The sequence below is a fragment of the Protopterus annectens genome, chromosome 13.part0 (genome assembly GCF_019279795.1).
Source record: "Protopterus annectens isolate FY-2018-M chromosome 13.part0, PAN1.0, whole genome shotgun sequence".
NCBI lineage: Eukaryota > Metazoa > Chordata > Ceratodontiformes > Protopteridae > Protopterus > Protopterus annectens.
In genome coordinates this window covers 454,532,864-454,547,737 of record NC_056747.1, presented here as the reverse complement: position 1 = coordinate 454,547,737, position 14,874 = coordinate 454,532,864, and positions in this window count along the sequence as shown.

The window sequence follows — 14,874 nt, the reverse complement described above, 5'->3', positions numbered from 1 at the left end:
CTGGAAGTATCAATTCATTATTGGATTTTAATCCAGTTGTTGATGGAGGGACAGTCACCGAACTGATGTGAGTACTATGGATTCTGTTAAAGACTTACAAGATTTAGAGTATGTTTTCGGTAAATTGGTTAAACTACAAGTTCAAAGACATTATTTTGAAAGTTGTTTGAACAAACGGATTATACCTCACGGCCTACGCATACTGAAGATGCCTACATCTGGTACCTCATTACCAGACTTACTATATCGCTGGCAGCAACTCAACATGGAGTTGAGTTTTAGTTATATGAAACTCTTAATTGAGTTTCATCTGCCTGAAGAGGAGAGACTGAGATTGACTGTAAATAACTTGTTTAAAGACTTTGAAAGTAAATATGCTAACAATGAGATGTGCATGGGAAAATTAGGAAAGTAATTGAAGATGTTTTGTTTTAGAGAAACGGTTGCTAGACCAAAAGAAAGCTAAGATTACCAGGGATGTAAGAGATTTTAAGAACAATAATGTATTCACCTGGCCTAGGGAAATGAATCCAAATTTACACCATAGTCAAGGCTCAAATGCCTCACGCAGGCCTCCAGGTAGAACAGGTAACAATTTTGTGAATGCCACACTGAGCACACCTATAATCAATCCTGATAGACATCCACGCAGTGATACTTCAGAAAGTAGATCATTTAATAGAATTGATTTAAACAATAAGCAGAGTGATATCACTGACATTTTAGGTACCAGTGTAACCACAGAATCTGATCAACCAGTCACAGCAAACAATAATCTAGAAACGGACAATGTAAGCCCTAACAGGACACAAGGAAATGGGAGAGTTAACAGTACTGTTGTAGGTGAAGGTCTGATAGGCTGCATTACGGATGTACAGAGGTCAGGTGCAGCAGTGGTAAGACCAAAACAAATAGTGTTATTGTGAATACAAATATATTACCTGCCCCCCTCCCCATAGCACAAAATCATTTTTTGGACAAAAGAAGGTCAACCAGCAGGGGGAGACAGAAGAGGAAAGGATCGTTAGACGAGCAGGAACAAGTAGGCCCCACGATAAAGAAAATGTGGGGGAGGCAGAATCATTGATCATGAACCTTTGCCGCAGGGTTTTAAATGAGTATGAGAAACAAGTCCTAAATAAAGGACTAAGTTTTATTCCCACTAAGAACAGTGACTTAGTGGACACTATTATAGAAACCAAAATGTTCATTCGTAATATACAACTAAGGCTAGAGTTTGGACAGTTTGATGACAATTCAGTTAAGAATAAGCACCGTCCTAACAGCACTTACGTGCCTCAACTTCACCCAACAATTGAAGTGTTTGGCAATGTAGTGGAAGATGACATATACAAATGCTATCAGGAGAAAACACCTTCAAGACATGGACGCAATTTGAACTATAAGCAGAGACAAGCATTGTATTCACTCAAAGATGATAGCTCTATAATAATAAGACCAGCTGATAAAGGTGGCCCCGTGGTCATCATGGATGATATATACTACACTAACAAAATGTTTCAAATGTTAAATGACAGCAATACTTACTCCATACTAACTAAGGACAATTTAATAGATATGGTGTTCAGTGTTTATAATACCTTGATGACTTAGTTATGTCTCTGGACATAACTCAACAACTCTATGAGTACTTTAAGGTGAACAACCCCATCATCCCGATTATACAGGGACTCCCCAAAGTCCATAAAAACAGCGTAGATCCACCACTCAGACCCATTGTTGCAGGGCAAGGTTGGGTCACTGAACCCTTATCTATTTACTTGGAAAGTGTATTAAGACCTTTAGTCAATGACAATAGGAATATTTTGAAAGATAGCAAACAGTTTCTCTTAGATTTATACTCTCAAACTCGACCTTTAGGTGAACAGCAACATTACTTTTTGTGACACTAGACGTAGTCAGTTTATTCACTGTAATTCCTAATGACACAGGAATAAGAATGTTAACAGAATATTTGAAGATACATTCCGACTTTTCGGATAAAAAAGTTGATCTTATAACTCTGTTACTTGAGACTGTCTTGACTAACAACGCTTTTGCTTTTCAAGAATCCATATTCTTACAGAAGGATGGCGTAGCTATGGGCACATCTTGTGCTAATAGTTACGCCAACCTAGTGATGGCTAGGTGGGAAGATGTTCACTTATATGACCATCCACTTTTCAATGAATTTGTTGGTATGTATTGCCGCTTTGTAGATGACCTCTTCCTTATTTGGTTGGGTGATGAACCCTCTTTAAAGAATTTCGTTTCTTATTTGGATAACACTACGGACTTTTAAAATTCACCATGAATTTTCAGATGAAACTATACCATTTTGGATGTGGAAGTATTCAGGATGTCCAATGGCCTTATTAATACAACCATTCATAGGAAAGCCTGCCAAAGAAACAACATACTACACAGAAACAGTATGCATCCTGTACATGTATTCCAAAATGTCCTTAAAGGACAATTCATGAGAGTATCAAGGTTGAACCCACAACAAGAGTTCTATGAGAAAGGAATAGAGGACATGAAGGATAGATTTCTAGAAAGGGGCTATAAAGAAAATGAAATATTAGAAATGGTCAGAACTGTGGAGCGCCTAAGAACGAGTACTGCTAAACCTTACTTTATGGCACATGAAGGTAGTATGAAGAGTCCAAGCCTTTAAAAACTGAAATTAGAACCAACCTCACTTTCAGTAAAATGAACTTGGAGGTGAAAAACCCTGGATAGACACTGGGGAATACTGAAATCCGATAGGGATGTCAATGAGGTAGTAGGACCAACACCACGTATAACCTACAAGAATCATCAGAATTTAAGAAGCATTTTATGTAGACCCAAACATCCGGGAAAAGTAGACCAATAAATGATAGAAACACAGTACCCTGTGGTCATTGTAACCAATGCATCTACATTAATAAAGATACCACTTTTGAGCATCCTGTTACGCCACGCACATATAACTTCAGAACTAACACGAACTGTGAAAGTAAGAATGTGGTATACATGGCCACCTGTATAACCTGCAAAAGCTATTACATTGGCAAAACCAATAGATCACTTAAGGAAAGAGTTAGGAACATATTTACCACATTAGGATAGGTACTGAGACCAATGCCCTAGCTAGACACAATACAACAGCAGGCACCAATCATAATTTTAAATTTTGTGTTATTGAACAAGTCAGCGTGGGTTTTAGAGGTGGTGATCTAATCAACAAAACCTTAGAACAGGAGACACGTTGGATTATCAGACTAAGGTCTGATAGGTCACCAGGGCTTAATGATAAAGTGCAACTCAAACCTTTTTAAGAAGTAGAAGACTACGAAGATGACTTAACCTACTATTACCTAAATAGAGTAGTAAGGTAATTTTAAAACTACGTATTGATGTCACTCTTATAGTAAATCAGTGTAAGAATCAGTCCTTGTAGACTGAATATAATTATTTTCATAGTATTAATGTTCTGAGCTTTATAGCCACAAGTAGATGTGTTCTTAGTATCAAATCCCAGGAACTGATGGACCTTTGGATATGTTCGGCTTTCTTGTTTTAGCCTTACTTCTGAGCCCATACCTCACATACTAGTATGTTTTTCATCCCTCCTTTCACCACCTCAATATATTAGTGGTTATTGGGCATAGTTTACACATGCATGTGTGTAAATATATACACATGTATATACAAGCATGCATATACGTCTATATATTTGTTCACTGTAGCTGGAATTTATTTTATGACTGAGCTAGGTACCCCATACATCAATAGATAGTTTTGTTTTATCATTAGGTACAGGCTTAGTATTGTTGCGGATTGTTTATCTCTTCACATTTTTCATTTGACCTTTTAACTTAGAATGTTGTTATATTTAGCATCAACTATGTACATGGAAGTAGTTGCTTTTTTACTAGTTAGGGACCCTATCATCTATGGAGCTTTATACTTAGGTATTATTATATGTGTGCTTTGTGCTAATTTCAAGCTTTATTGTGTCAATTTTTATGTGTTACGCCTAGCATTCCACTATTTATCTGTTTTTATCTTTTATTTTGTATTAGTTAATGCCATCTCTGCCATGTTCAGCTTAACACTTTAATAAGTGTACTCATTAATATGTACACGCTTTCATTGTTTTAAATAGTGACACTTTGTGATCAATATATGCTTCTAGGGCATAATCGTGCTTACAAATACTGTCTATTTTAGGCACAGGATAGCACGAATATAGGCTCACCTTTTTCTTAGAAATTTAAACATTGTTTCTGTTGTTCAGTACTTAGATGCTTAGAACGTGCTCACCGCACGTTGAGTTACCATAGCGCATGAAGTTAGGTTGTACTCAATTGCATTCAGAGTTCCTACAGCACACGGCACTTCACAACTTGTAAACAGTTTGTTTTACGTGGAATCTAAGAGGTTCCTATTTGTGGAATTTTTTAATCTTGGACAACAGCCTTTCACCGATATGATGAGGTCTGACTCCTTGATGAGGCACATCGCGAAATACATTATATTCGCTATGTTGTTTTGTGGTAAAGGTACGCTTACATTTTAGTACAGAGTTCTCGCTATATTAGTTTTTTAACCTGATATATGCAAAGTTGCATTCGACACACCACTATCTTAGTAGAGATGCTAGATATTGAAACGCGATAAAACTTGCTGTTTATCTAAGGATTTTAATGTTTTTAACACCATGAGGAGAGAGAATGTTCAGGGTTTTTAATGAATGTAGCAACAGTTTTTTAATGATTGTAGAATGATATAGGACCAAGCACAATGCTCCTTTTATTTTTAGAATGTATCAGGGTATATGCATATTTTTTACTTATTTGCATGGACATTCTGATCATTAATTGTATATTTGGATGGAAGTATTCCTTCTAAATATTATTGCATTTAACTATGTTAACTTTTTTGTGTATCTGTTCCTTTAAGACAAGATAACATGTGCATGGACATTCTGATCATTAATTGTATATTTGGATGGAAGTATTCCTTCTAAATATTGTTGCATTTAACTATGTTAACTTTTTTGAGTATCTGTTCCTTTAAGACAAGATAACATGTGACATATCAATTTGTAATGTCCAATAGGAAGCTTAAGGATGGTTTAAAAATGATTCAAACAGTTTTATTCATTGTTTTAAGAGTCTGAAGAAGCCTTTGGTAAAGCTCACTCATTGGAATAAACTTTATTATTTTTTATGAATGCATCTTATTTGAAGTTCCTTTGAATCTCTGCTTTTCGTTTCATTGCCACTGGAGGGTCACACACTTGGATTTGGATTGCTCTCTTTTATGTTTACGTGAGTCTCCTGCCTCAACTGATAGCAGCACTGCATTTGGCTTTTTGAGATACATAGAAAACCCACATTTTCAAATGCGTACTTGCATTTTGATAGCTGGCACCCTGGCCATCAGAAAAAAGCCATAGTTAAGGGGCAGATGGTCAGGGCAGCCAGGATGGTCAGCGAAGAAGTAGATTTTTTAGAAGAAATGAAATACATCATGCAATTATTCACGAATAGGGGATACCCAGAACAATTTTGTGTTCAAATATATGAAGAAGTAATAAATAAAAGAAAAAATGGAACATATATGGCAATTTTAAAAACTGGTGCAATATCAATTAATAATGAAGACATAATAGATCAACAATCATACAATAACATCCCATTATACATTATTAAATTTGATGATTGTTCCAAAGACATAGAACACATTATTAAGAGAAATTGGGATTTCTTTGTTAATGACAAAATTGGGAGACATATATTTAATGGAATAATAAAATTTGTATATAAGAAGAGTTCTTCCTTTAAAAACATATTAGAAAATAAAAGAAATACTGAAAAATATATAAATGTAAGAAATGGAAATTTTAGATGTGGGACATGTAGAACATGTAGTTATATTCATGAAACAGGTACTAATATTATGATTAATGAATGTAACATAAAAATATATGGGCATTATAATTGTCACACAATGAATATAGTATATATAGCCTTGTGTCAACAATGTAAGGCCTTTTACGTGGGAAAAACGAAGAGAAAATTTAGAGAACGAATTAAAGAGCATTTATTAGATATTCAGCATCAGAAAAATAGTAATGCTTTAGCAAGACACATTATGGAATACAATGATCATACATTTAAATTTATGGTTGGAACTCAAATTAAACAGGATTTACAAGGAAGGATCACCATGTATCACTTGGATATGGAAAAACTAAAATGGCAAATATTACTTAATTCATGTATACCTCCGGGTATAAATGAATATATGACCATAATGCCAGTATTAAAATTGAATAGAATATACAATAAATGATTTATAATATCAACTATATACATTATATTATATTATGATAAATTCTATTACACACATTAGTAATAATACAATAAGATCAAATTATTGGGATAATTTATGGAAATATATAAACATTATGGATTTAATAACTAATAGGTTGCATACTATACATACAAAATAACATACACATATTAATTGTATTAAATAAGAAATATGCACATTATATACTCCATTGAAATATGGTTAAGTTAATTGATAACAACCAAATACACTAGTAGTATATATATATATATTTTTTATCATATTCTATACATAGATATCATGGTACATAAAATATCCATACAGGAACATTTAACAACATATAGGTTCCAATTAAGTATATTCATGACAGTATATATATAAAATATTATTATTATATATAAGATAAATACACTATTCATAATGATTTTTTTGTATATATTTGGAAGAATAAGTATTTATATCAAACTCACAAATCGATTATTTGGATACCTTGTAAGTTATTTTTAAGTATATAAAAATGTACAATTAATTCAGTAAAAGTATACATGAGGTAGTGATGTATGAATATGTGTTGTATTTAAATAGTAAGGTTTTAAACAATGCCATTTCCCTTTTAAGAATTTATGGCGGGAAATTAGGTTATCAATTGAATGATTATTGAATAATCAACAATGTATAAAAGAGTGAGGTAGAATGATAGAATGTATTCTGAAGAAGTTCGTAAGGATGAAACCTAGGTCAACAATAAAGCAGTGTTCGTTACAAAGGTCGTTACAGAGTCTTTTTGTGGCTTTTTGGAGTTGGTTAGTGCTTGCAAGTTTTGTTTTGGAATCTGTTTCATCTCCTTATTGGCATCGGCCTCACCTTGCTTTATACAACATATGCAGTGCTCCATCTGTCGTTTGTCTGCAAGACCCTTGGTAGTCGCTTGTCTTCCTTATCCATACACCTTGACCATCAATGACTTAAGCTGTTGCCCAGGGTACTATGGAAGAATTCTCCTGTCCCGAGGGTCAGCCATCTACCAAGAAGGCCAAAAGGCTAGCCCTGATCCAGTTGCTGTCCAGTCTTACCCGAATGTTTCTCTAGAAGCTATTCAAAGACCTGAAAACCGTCCCTTGCTTGTCTCAGATTCCTCTGTTGTGATCCTGTCGGAGGCCAGCATGGATCTGACTTCTCACACTTCCTTGGAGGCTTTTCCAACATCTGTTCCAGATGTTGAGGGGGAGTCTTGGCTGATTATTTCCAAAGGGCTGAGGGGAATTCCTTGGATTTTAGTATGGTAAGAGATTTCAACTTCAGTTATCAAATCATGTCAAGGGTCTAAACCACCAAGAGTCTTTTTGAGCAGAAGTCCTGGTCAAAAAAAAAAAATATTGCCTCTGTTGTTAAAGATCCCCAATGTGAATGACAGGATTTTACTCATGAACGATTTAATGCTTTAATGGCCTTAAAGCCTCCTCAAAGGGTGTCTGTCCTTGCTCCTCCCTGGTCTTACACGCCTCTTAAGAGGCCTAGGAATTGGATTCCACAGATGAAGACTATGACTCTAGGGAAGAATCCCTAGCTTACTGCTCTCATATTCTTTCTCCTCTAGACTATGTTTCTGAGGAAGAAGATTCTTTGAGCCCAGACTCCCCTCTTTGGATGAATTATCCTTTTGAAGTACTCTGCAAGCAACTGATTGCCCCATGTCTCTGACATTCAAAAAATATATTATTTACAGATGGAGTCTTCTAAGCCATCTACTGTTCCTCCTGTTTTGGCAGTCCTTTTGGATACCTTTTCTGCTGCCTCTGTGGATCTTGATTCTCAACCCTTGGCTCCTAAGAAACCTGACAGGTTGTATAAGGTGCCTGAGAATTGCAATTTTTTTGTCTAAGTGCCCTTCTGCTGATCCTTCAGTGGTTTGTTTCCTCTGACAAGCCTTCAGCTCTTCCCATCTACTTAGGTTTTTTCCTCAGATAAGGGTAGTTGAGCTATGCAGAGGTTGGGTAAAAAAAGTACATTCTACTGCCTCCTTGTTATTTAAGGATATTAATTATCAAACTCATATGACCAGGCATATTTTGTCCCTTCTTTCTTGGGTTGCTTAAGTGGTCTCTGACCTTCCTGGTTCTGATGAGAAGGCTTCAGTACTTTTCATCCTTGGATCCACTTTTCAGACTGCCTGTCACTCCATAAGATGCAGGTATGGTGCTGCTGATGCCTCTTCTAGAGCTGCTGCTTTTGGTTCTGTGATGAGGCGTTATTCTTGGCTATGTCTACAGGCTTTACCTGATATTAAAGCCAAGCTTTTGGATGCCCCTCTGAGTAATACAAATCTTTTTGGGACAGCCACTTCTGACCTGTTTAACTCCCTTCAGGATAAGGGTGAGGCCTTGCAGGAACTCAAACATATTTTATGTCTCGTATTGCCAAATTCCAGAGGAATTACACTACTAAGTCTGCCTTTCTCTGCAGATGGACTCGCCCACCTCCCAATGGTAAGAGGGGATATAGGCGTATTCCTCATACTAAATTCAACCAGAATCCTACCTCCCCAGAAGCCTTCCTTTCAGGTGTTTTGGCCCAGACATAATTGGTTCTCCTTTCTTTATCACATGGCCAGGGACAATCACCATAAGTTACCTCACCGGGTGGATCTTCTCACACAAAACAAGGGATCTCTTATCCATCCTCATCTGCCAGCTTTTCAAATAACACTGTGGTTGATAGGGTTTAGATTTCTTTTATTCACCTCTTTTCTGGGGATGTGCTCCATGTTCTGCTGGAGGCCGGGAAACCCACTACTAGGAAATCATACATGTCCAAATGGAAGAGATTTTCAGTCTGGAGCTATTTTGCAATCAGGATCCCCTGTTGGATGGGGTTCCTCTGGTTCTGCCTTATATGTGTGATTTGCTCTTTGCTGGGTTTGCATATTTTTCAGCTACCACTCACTTTTCAGTAGTTTTTGCTTGCCTAGTCTTAACTCCTCCTTTGGCCTTTCATTTTGAGGTCAAGCAATTTCTTAAATATGTCTTTCATATCAGGCCTCCCAGAAACCCTCTTCTACTTTCTTGGAACTTCAGTTTTGTACTTGAGAAATTGACTGGGAGCCTTTGAACCTGCCAGTTCAGCTTCCTTGCAGCATTGTACTTAGAAAACTGTTCTGTTAATTCCAGTTCAGCCAAAAGAGTGTCTGAACTTCAGGCTGTTGTGGCCATTCCTCCCTTTTTTTTTTCAGTTTTTCAGAGACAGTGTCTCTCTTTCAGACTAATCCTTCTGTTATGCCGAAGGTGGTTAATGACTTGTCCCTGAATCAGGCTATTTACATTCCTTCCTTTTTTTCTTCTCCACAGTCTGATAGTGAGAAGGTTCTTCACACCTTGGATCTACATAAACAACTCCAGTGTTATTTGGATAAAACAAAGGCAGTTCATAAGTCTGAGCAGCTTTTTGTTTCTTTTCATCCCAGGACTTTGGGTTTGGCTGTTTCCAAGCAAACTATCTCATCTCAGATTTCTAAGGCCATTTCTTTTTATTGTTATTTTTATGGCAAGTGTCTTTTTTCCACTGTAAAAGCACATTCTACTAGGGTGGTTGCCTTCAATAGTGCCTTTTTCAAAGGTTTGGATACCAGCTCCATCCTTGAGGCTGCTGCTTGGTCCTCTGTTCATACTTTCACTAATCATTATTCATTGTATGTTGATGATCTTCGTGTTTCACTGTTGCAGTCATCACACTTGGGTTATCTGTCTGCAGGTAGCCCTCAGTCAGCCCAAATACCAAAGACTTAGTACTTCTCTGTCGGTTGCTGTCGCTCCACGACTGATGTCAGGTCGTCAGGGGTATAAAAACAGGCAGCCGATGCCATTGCATCAGTCTTTCTTGCTGAGGATCCCAAAGCAGAAGCAGTTTGCATGAGTGCCAGTCGGCCGCTACCTGAGTTATCGTTTCCGAATTGAATCATCCTGAAGTCTTCTAAAGCTAAGAACCCCATTGGGGATCCTTTTTTTCTTGCTCTAACCGATGTCAGAAAAAGTTAACGATTGTCTCGAAAGAAATACCACACCGAGATTTCCATTCTTACTGCGTCACCTGTTTAGGCCCAGACCACGAAGTACCTCACTGTCGATTTTGTGCTTTGTTCAATGCCTGAACTATTCATCGTCGGGCCCTTATTGTCACTAAATACTTTTGCTCTCAATCTCTGTATTCCGAAATGGCTTTGGTAAGCCATCCACCTACCGATCTTCTGAAAAAACAAAAGGATAAAGACAGAGACAGACCGCACAGGTCCAAAACTGTTGATGACGCTTCCATTAAGCTAGTCGCCAGTTCAGTGGTACTCAGTGAGGGGCTTTCGCAGCCCCTGATGCCTGCTTCAATGGATTTGCAGGCCTCTACCGAGACCCATTCAGAGTCCAGTATGCCGTGAGTCTCCCCTTTGACTATGGAACCTGCAGCTGTCTCTACCTTGGATGGGTCCAAATCCGCTGTGCAGGCACTGGCTTCTGAGGAAGTTCTTCGCACTACTGATATTCAACTCAAACTGATGACTTCTTTCGCATCTTCAGTTTTGTCTAAAACTACCAAGTTTCTAAGGCCAAGAGTACGAGCTACGTCTAAAAAGACATTGACTCAAACTCAAGCACCTGCTTCCTCGCCACATCATCAAATGCTTAAAATGGCAGAAGACCTGATTATGCTGAGTAGGGGAAGCCAGCCTTCCCCTGCTAAGAGAAAAAGAGTTCTGTCCCCTGCAGATTTAACAGACCAAGAGTCCGATGACTCTGAGGTTTCTGAATATGAAGACATGCCTTTATCTGCTTATGAGGATTCAGATGCAGAGGAATCCATTCCCTCTGCTTCCCCTCCAGACGATTTTTCTTTTGGTGAAATCCTACATACTTTAAGAGAGCATTTCCACTGGGAATGTCAAGACTATCCTCAGTCCAAAAAGAGACTTCGAGAATTTTTAGATTTGCCACAACATAGACCTTTAGCAATCCCTCCAGTTCTGGATGTCGTGGATGATGTCTTTATGGAATCCAGTCTAACTCCTGATACTTTACCCGCTGCTCCAAGGAAACCAGACAGGTACTACAGAGTCCCTGACTGTCATAAATTTCTTTTCAAAAATCCTACTGCTGACCCAGAGGTCATTTCCCAGGGGCCTAAAGGTATAAAAGCAACTACACTTAAGAATCCCACCTCTTTGGACAGAGATTCACGAGCTTTAGACAGGTGGGGTAAAAAAGTATACACCTCTGCAACTCTCACCATTAGAGCATTGAATTGCCAGTTTCATATGCTGAAATACCAGCAACATATTATGAAACTTATTAAGCAAAAATGATCTACCTTTACAGACTGTGCAGAAAATAAAGAATTACAAGAGCTTATGCATTCTGCAAGCCAAGTCATCAAGCAGAATTTGCAATGTGGCTTTGACGCCCTAAAAGCATCTTGCAGGGCAGCAGTCACTGGTTCTGTACTGAGAAGGCATACTTGGCTTAAGGAGCAGACCTTGCCAGACCATGTCAAATCAAAATTACTAGACGTTCCTTTGAGCAAGGACAATCTGTTTGGCACCAAAGCAGAAGAGGTTCTAAAAAAGATGGAAGAAAAAGCTAAATCTATGCAGACAGTCAAAGATATTTTGCAAGTGCAGCCTCCTTGATTCAGTAGGCATTGTCCTTTGAAACATTGGTCCTTTCCAGCCCCCTCAAGGCCATCTCAAACTAGACCCAGGGAAAACAGACCCCCCCCCCCAGATTACAGTCTCAGGGTATGCAGAGATCTAAGCAATGGAGTGCCTCCACTTCTAAAACAGGGAGTGCTAAGCCCCCCCCCCCTTATGGAAAGAATTCACAGTGACTTCTCAACTCTACTCCTCACCTAACATGCAAAAAACTGGACCTCTATCACCAAAGACTGATGGGTCCTCAACATTGTATCCCAGGGGTACTAATTTTACTTCCACTCACTGCCAACCCCAAAAGGGTTCTCAGACCTTCCTCCAAACCAGTGAGCAGAGGCACAAAACCAAGTTCAATCCCTGCTCTCCATAAGGGCAATTCAACCTGTTCCTGCAGAGCAATTAGGTCAAGAATTTTATTCCAGACTTTTCCTGGTACCCAGAAAAGAGGGCACTTGGCACCCAATCCTAGATCATTCCATTCTAAACACCTTCCTGGTGGTACCAAAATTCAAAATGCTCACCCTTCAGCAGCTTCTTCCTATGCTGTCTAAAGATGCCTGGTTAGCCACCCTAGACCTAAAAGAAGCCTATCTGCATATCCCTATCTGGGACTCATGCAGGAAATACCTACGTTTCAGGGCAGGATCTATGCATTATCAGTTCTCTGCACTTCCCTTTGGCTTATCCACTGCTCCCAGAGTATTCACAAAATGCCTGGCTCCAGCCATTGCCTATTGCAAACAGAGAAAGATTCAAATTTACCCATACTTGGACGATTGCCTGATTCAGGCAGACAGTCAGGAAAAGCTGTTGCAGCATCTGACATTTGTAAAGAACCTGCTAACCTCCCTGGGGTACACTATCAACGAAAAGAAATCAAAACTAGTCCCCAGTCAAAACATTGTATTCCTGGGAGCAAGGTTGGACACAGCATCCCAGATGGCATTCCTCACTAAACCTCTGTACTAAATATGCTGTCCTACATTTTATAGTGTTATCTAACATCTTATGTAACCTACGTAATATTGACTATCTGGAGCTTTTCTCCCCGGGCCTCCGCTGAAAATGGACATGTATCCAGTTGGATTATCCCAGTAAACAAATGTAAAATAAATAAATACTTCAGAAGAACAAGCCTATCTGACAGGCTACTTCTCTCAAATGGCCACCAGAACCCAGCTGTCCACAAGGAAAATCCAGCAGGCCCTAGGATTCATGGCCTCCTGCATTCTACTAATTCCATACGCCAGACTACATATGAGGAAACTTCAGTGATACTTAAAAAGTCTTTGGTGCCAACATTCTCAGGACCTGGAAACCATCATGCCTATCATACCTTGTCTAAGGACAGAGTTTCTTTGGTGGGCAGCAGCATGCAACCACAACAAGGGACTTCCCTTTACTCAACCCCATGCCACCCAGACCCTAACCACAGATGCATCAAACTATGCCTGAGGGGCACACCTGGAAGACAAGTGCATTCAGGGCCACTGGAGCCCAAGTCAAATTCATCTGCACATCAACCAGAATGAGATGCTAGCTGTTCAGCATGCTCTGACAGCTTTCAGATCCATACTCTCACCAGGAACCCTGCTAATAAAACCAGACAACACCACAGTTATGTGGTACATCAATAAGCAGGGGGGAACCCACTCTTACTCACTCTGCAGGCTAGCCATGGCCCTGTGGAACATGGCCTTGGACATGCATATTCATCTGCAAGCTCAAGTCCTGCCAGGCAAACAAAACTCTGGCAGACAACTTAAGCAGAAATCTCCTAGACCCACATGAGTGGCAATTAGAACCCAGCACCTTTTAATTCAGAAAGGGGGACCCCAGAGGTGGACCTCTTTGCCTCCTCCTGCAATCACCAGCTCAACAAAGTCTGCACCAGGACACCTCACAGCAGGGCCTGGAAAGTGAATGCTGTATCCTTACAGTGGGAAAACCTCTCAATCTATGCATTTCCCCTCTTCCTCTTCTCACAAGAATATTACTCAAGATAAGACAGGACAGACCAAGGGCAATCCTGATTGCCCTGGACTGGCCACGCCAGCACTGGTACCCACTACTGCACAGCCTGTCACCGGTGCCACCCTGGCACCTACCCCAGATCCAAACCCTCCTCACTCAGCAGGGGGGACAGATCTTGCATCCGCAACTGCAAACCCTGAATCTTGCAGCTTGGCTTATCCATTGAATTTTCCCCCAGTGACCAGTCTAAGCATGCAGGTGCTGGACATCATTCTTGAAGCCAGAAGACCCAGTACAAGGAAATCCCATGCTAAGTGGAAAAGGTATTGTTCCTGGATTCAATCTAAAGGAGAGGACACAGCACTGCCCTCCTTACCTCTAATCCTGGATTACCTAGCAGATCTACTCCACAGAGGCCTATCCTTCTCCTCCATTAAGATCCATGCCTCTGCCATCTCAGCTCATTACAGCACTGAGCCACCTCTCTTCTCTCACCCTCTCATCAAACAGCTCCTGAGAGGGGCAAACAACTTAAGGCCACCAAGGAAAGTACCCACTCCTGCTTGGGACCTCAACTTTGTACTGGAAAACCTCACGCTACCCCCTTTGAGCCTGCAGCATCTGAAGAGTTAAAATTCCTCTCTTGGAAAACAGCCTTACTTCTGGCCATCACTTCAGCTAGAAAAGTGTCTCAGCTACAAGCACTTATGGCTGTGGAACCCTTCATTATTTTTCATGCTGACAGGGTCTCCCTCAGGACTAACCTTTCCTTTATGCCTAAAGTGGTGTCCAGTGTGTTTCTCAACCAATCTATCCATTTGCCAACCTTCTTCCCTAATCCACAAAATAAAGGGGAAAAGTTC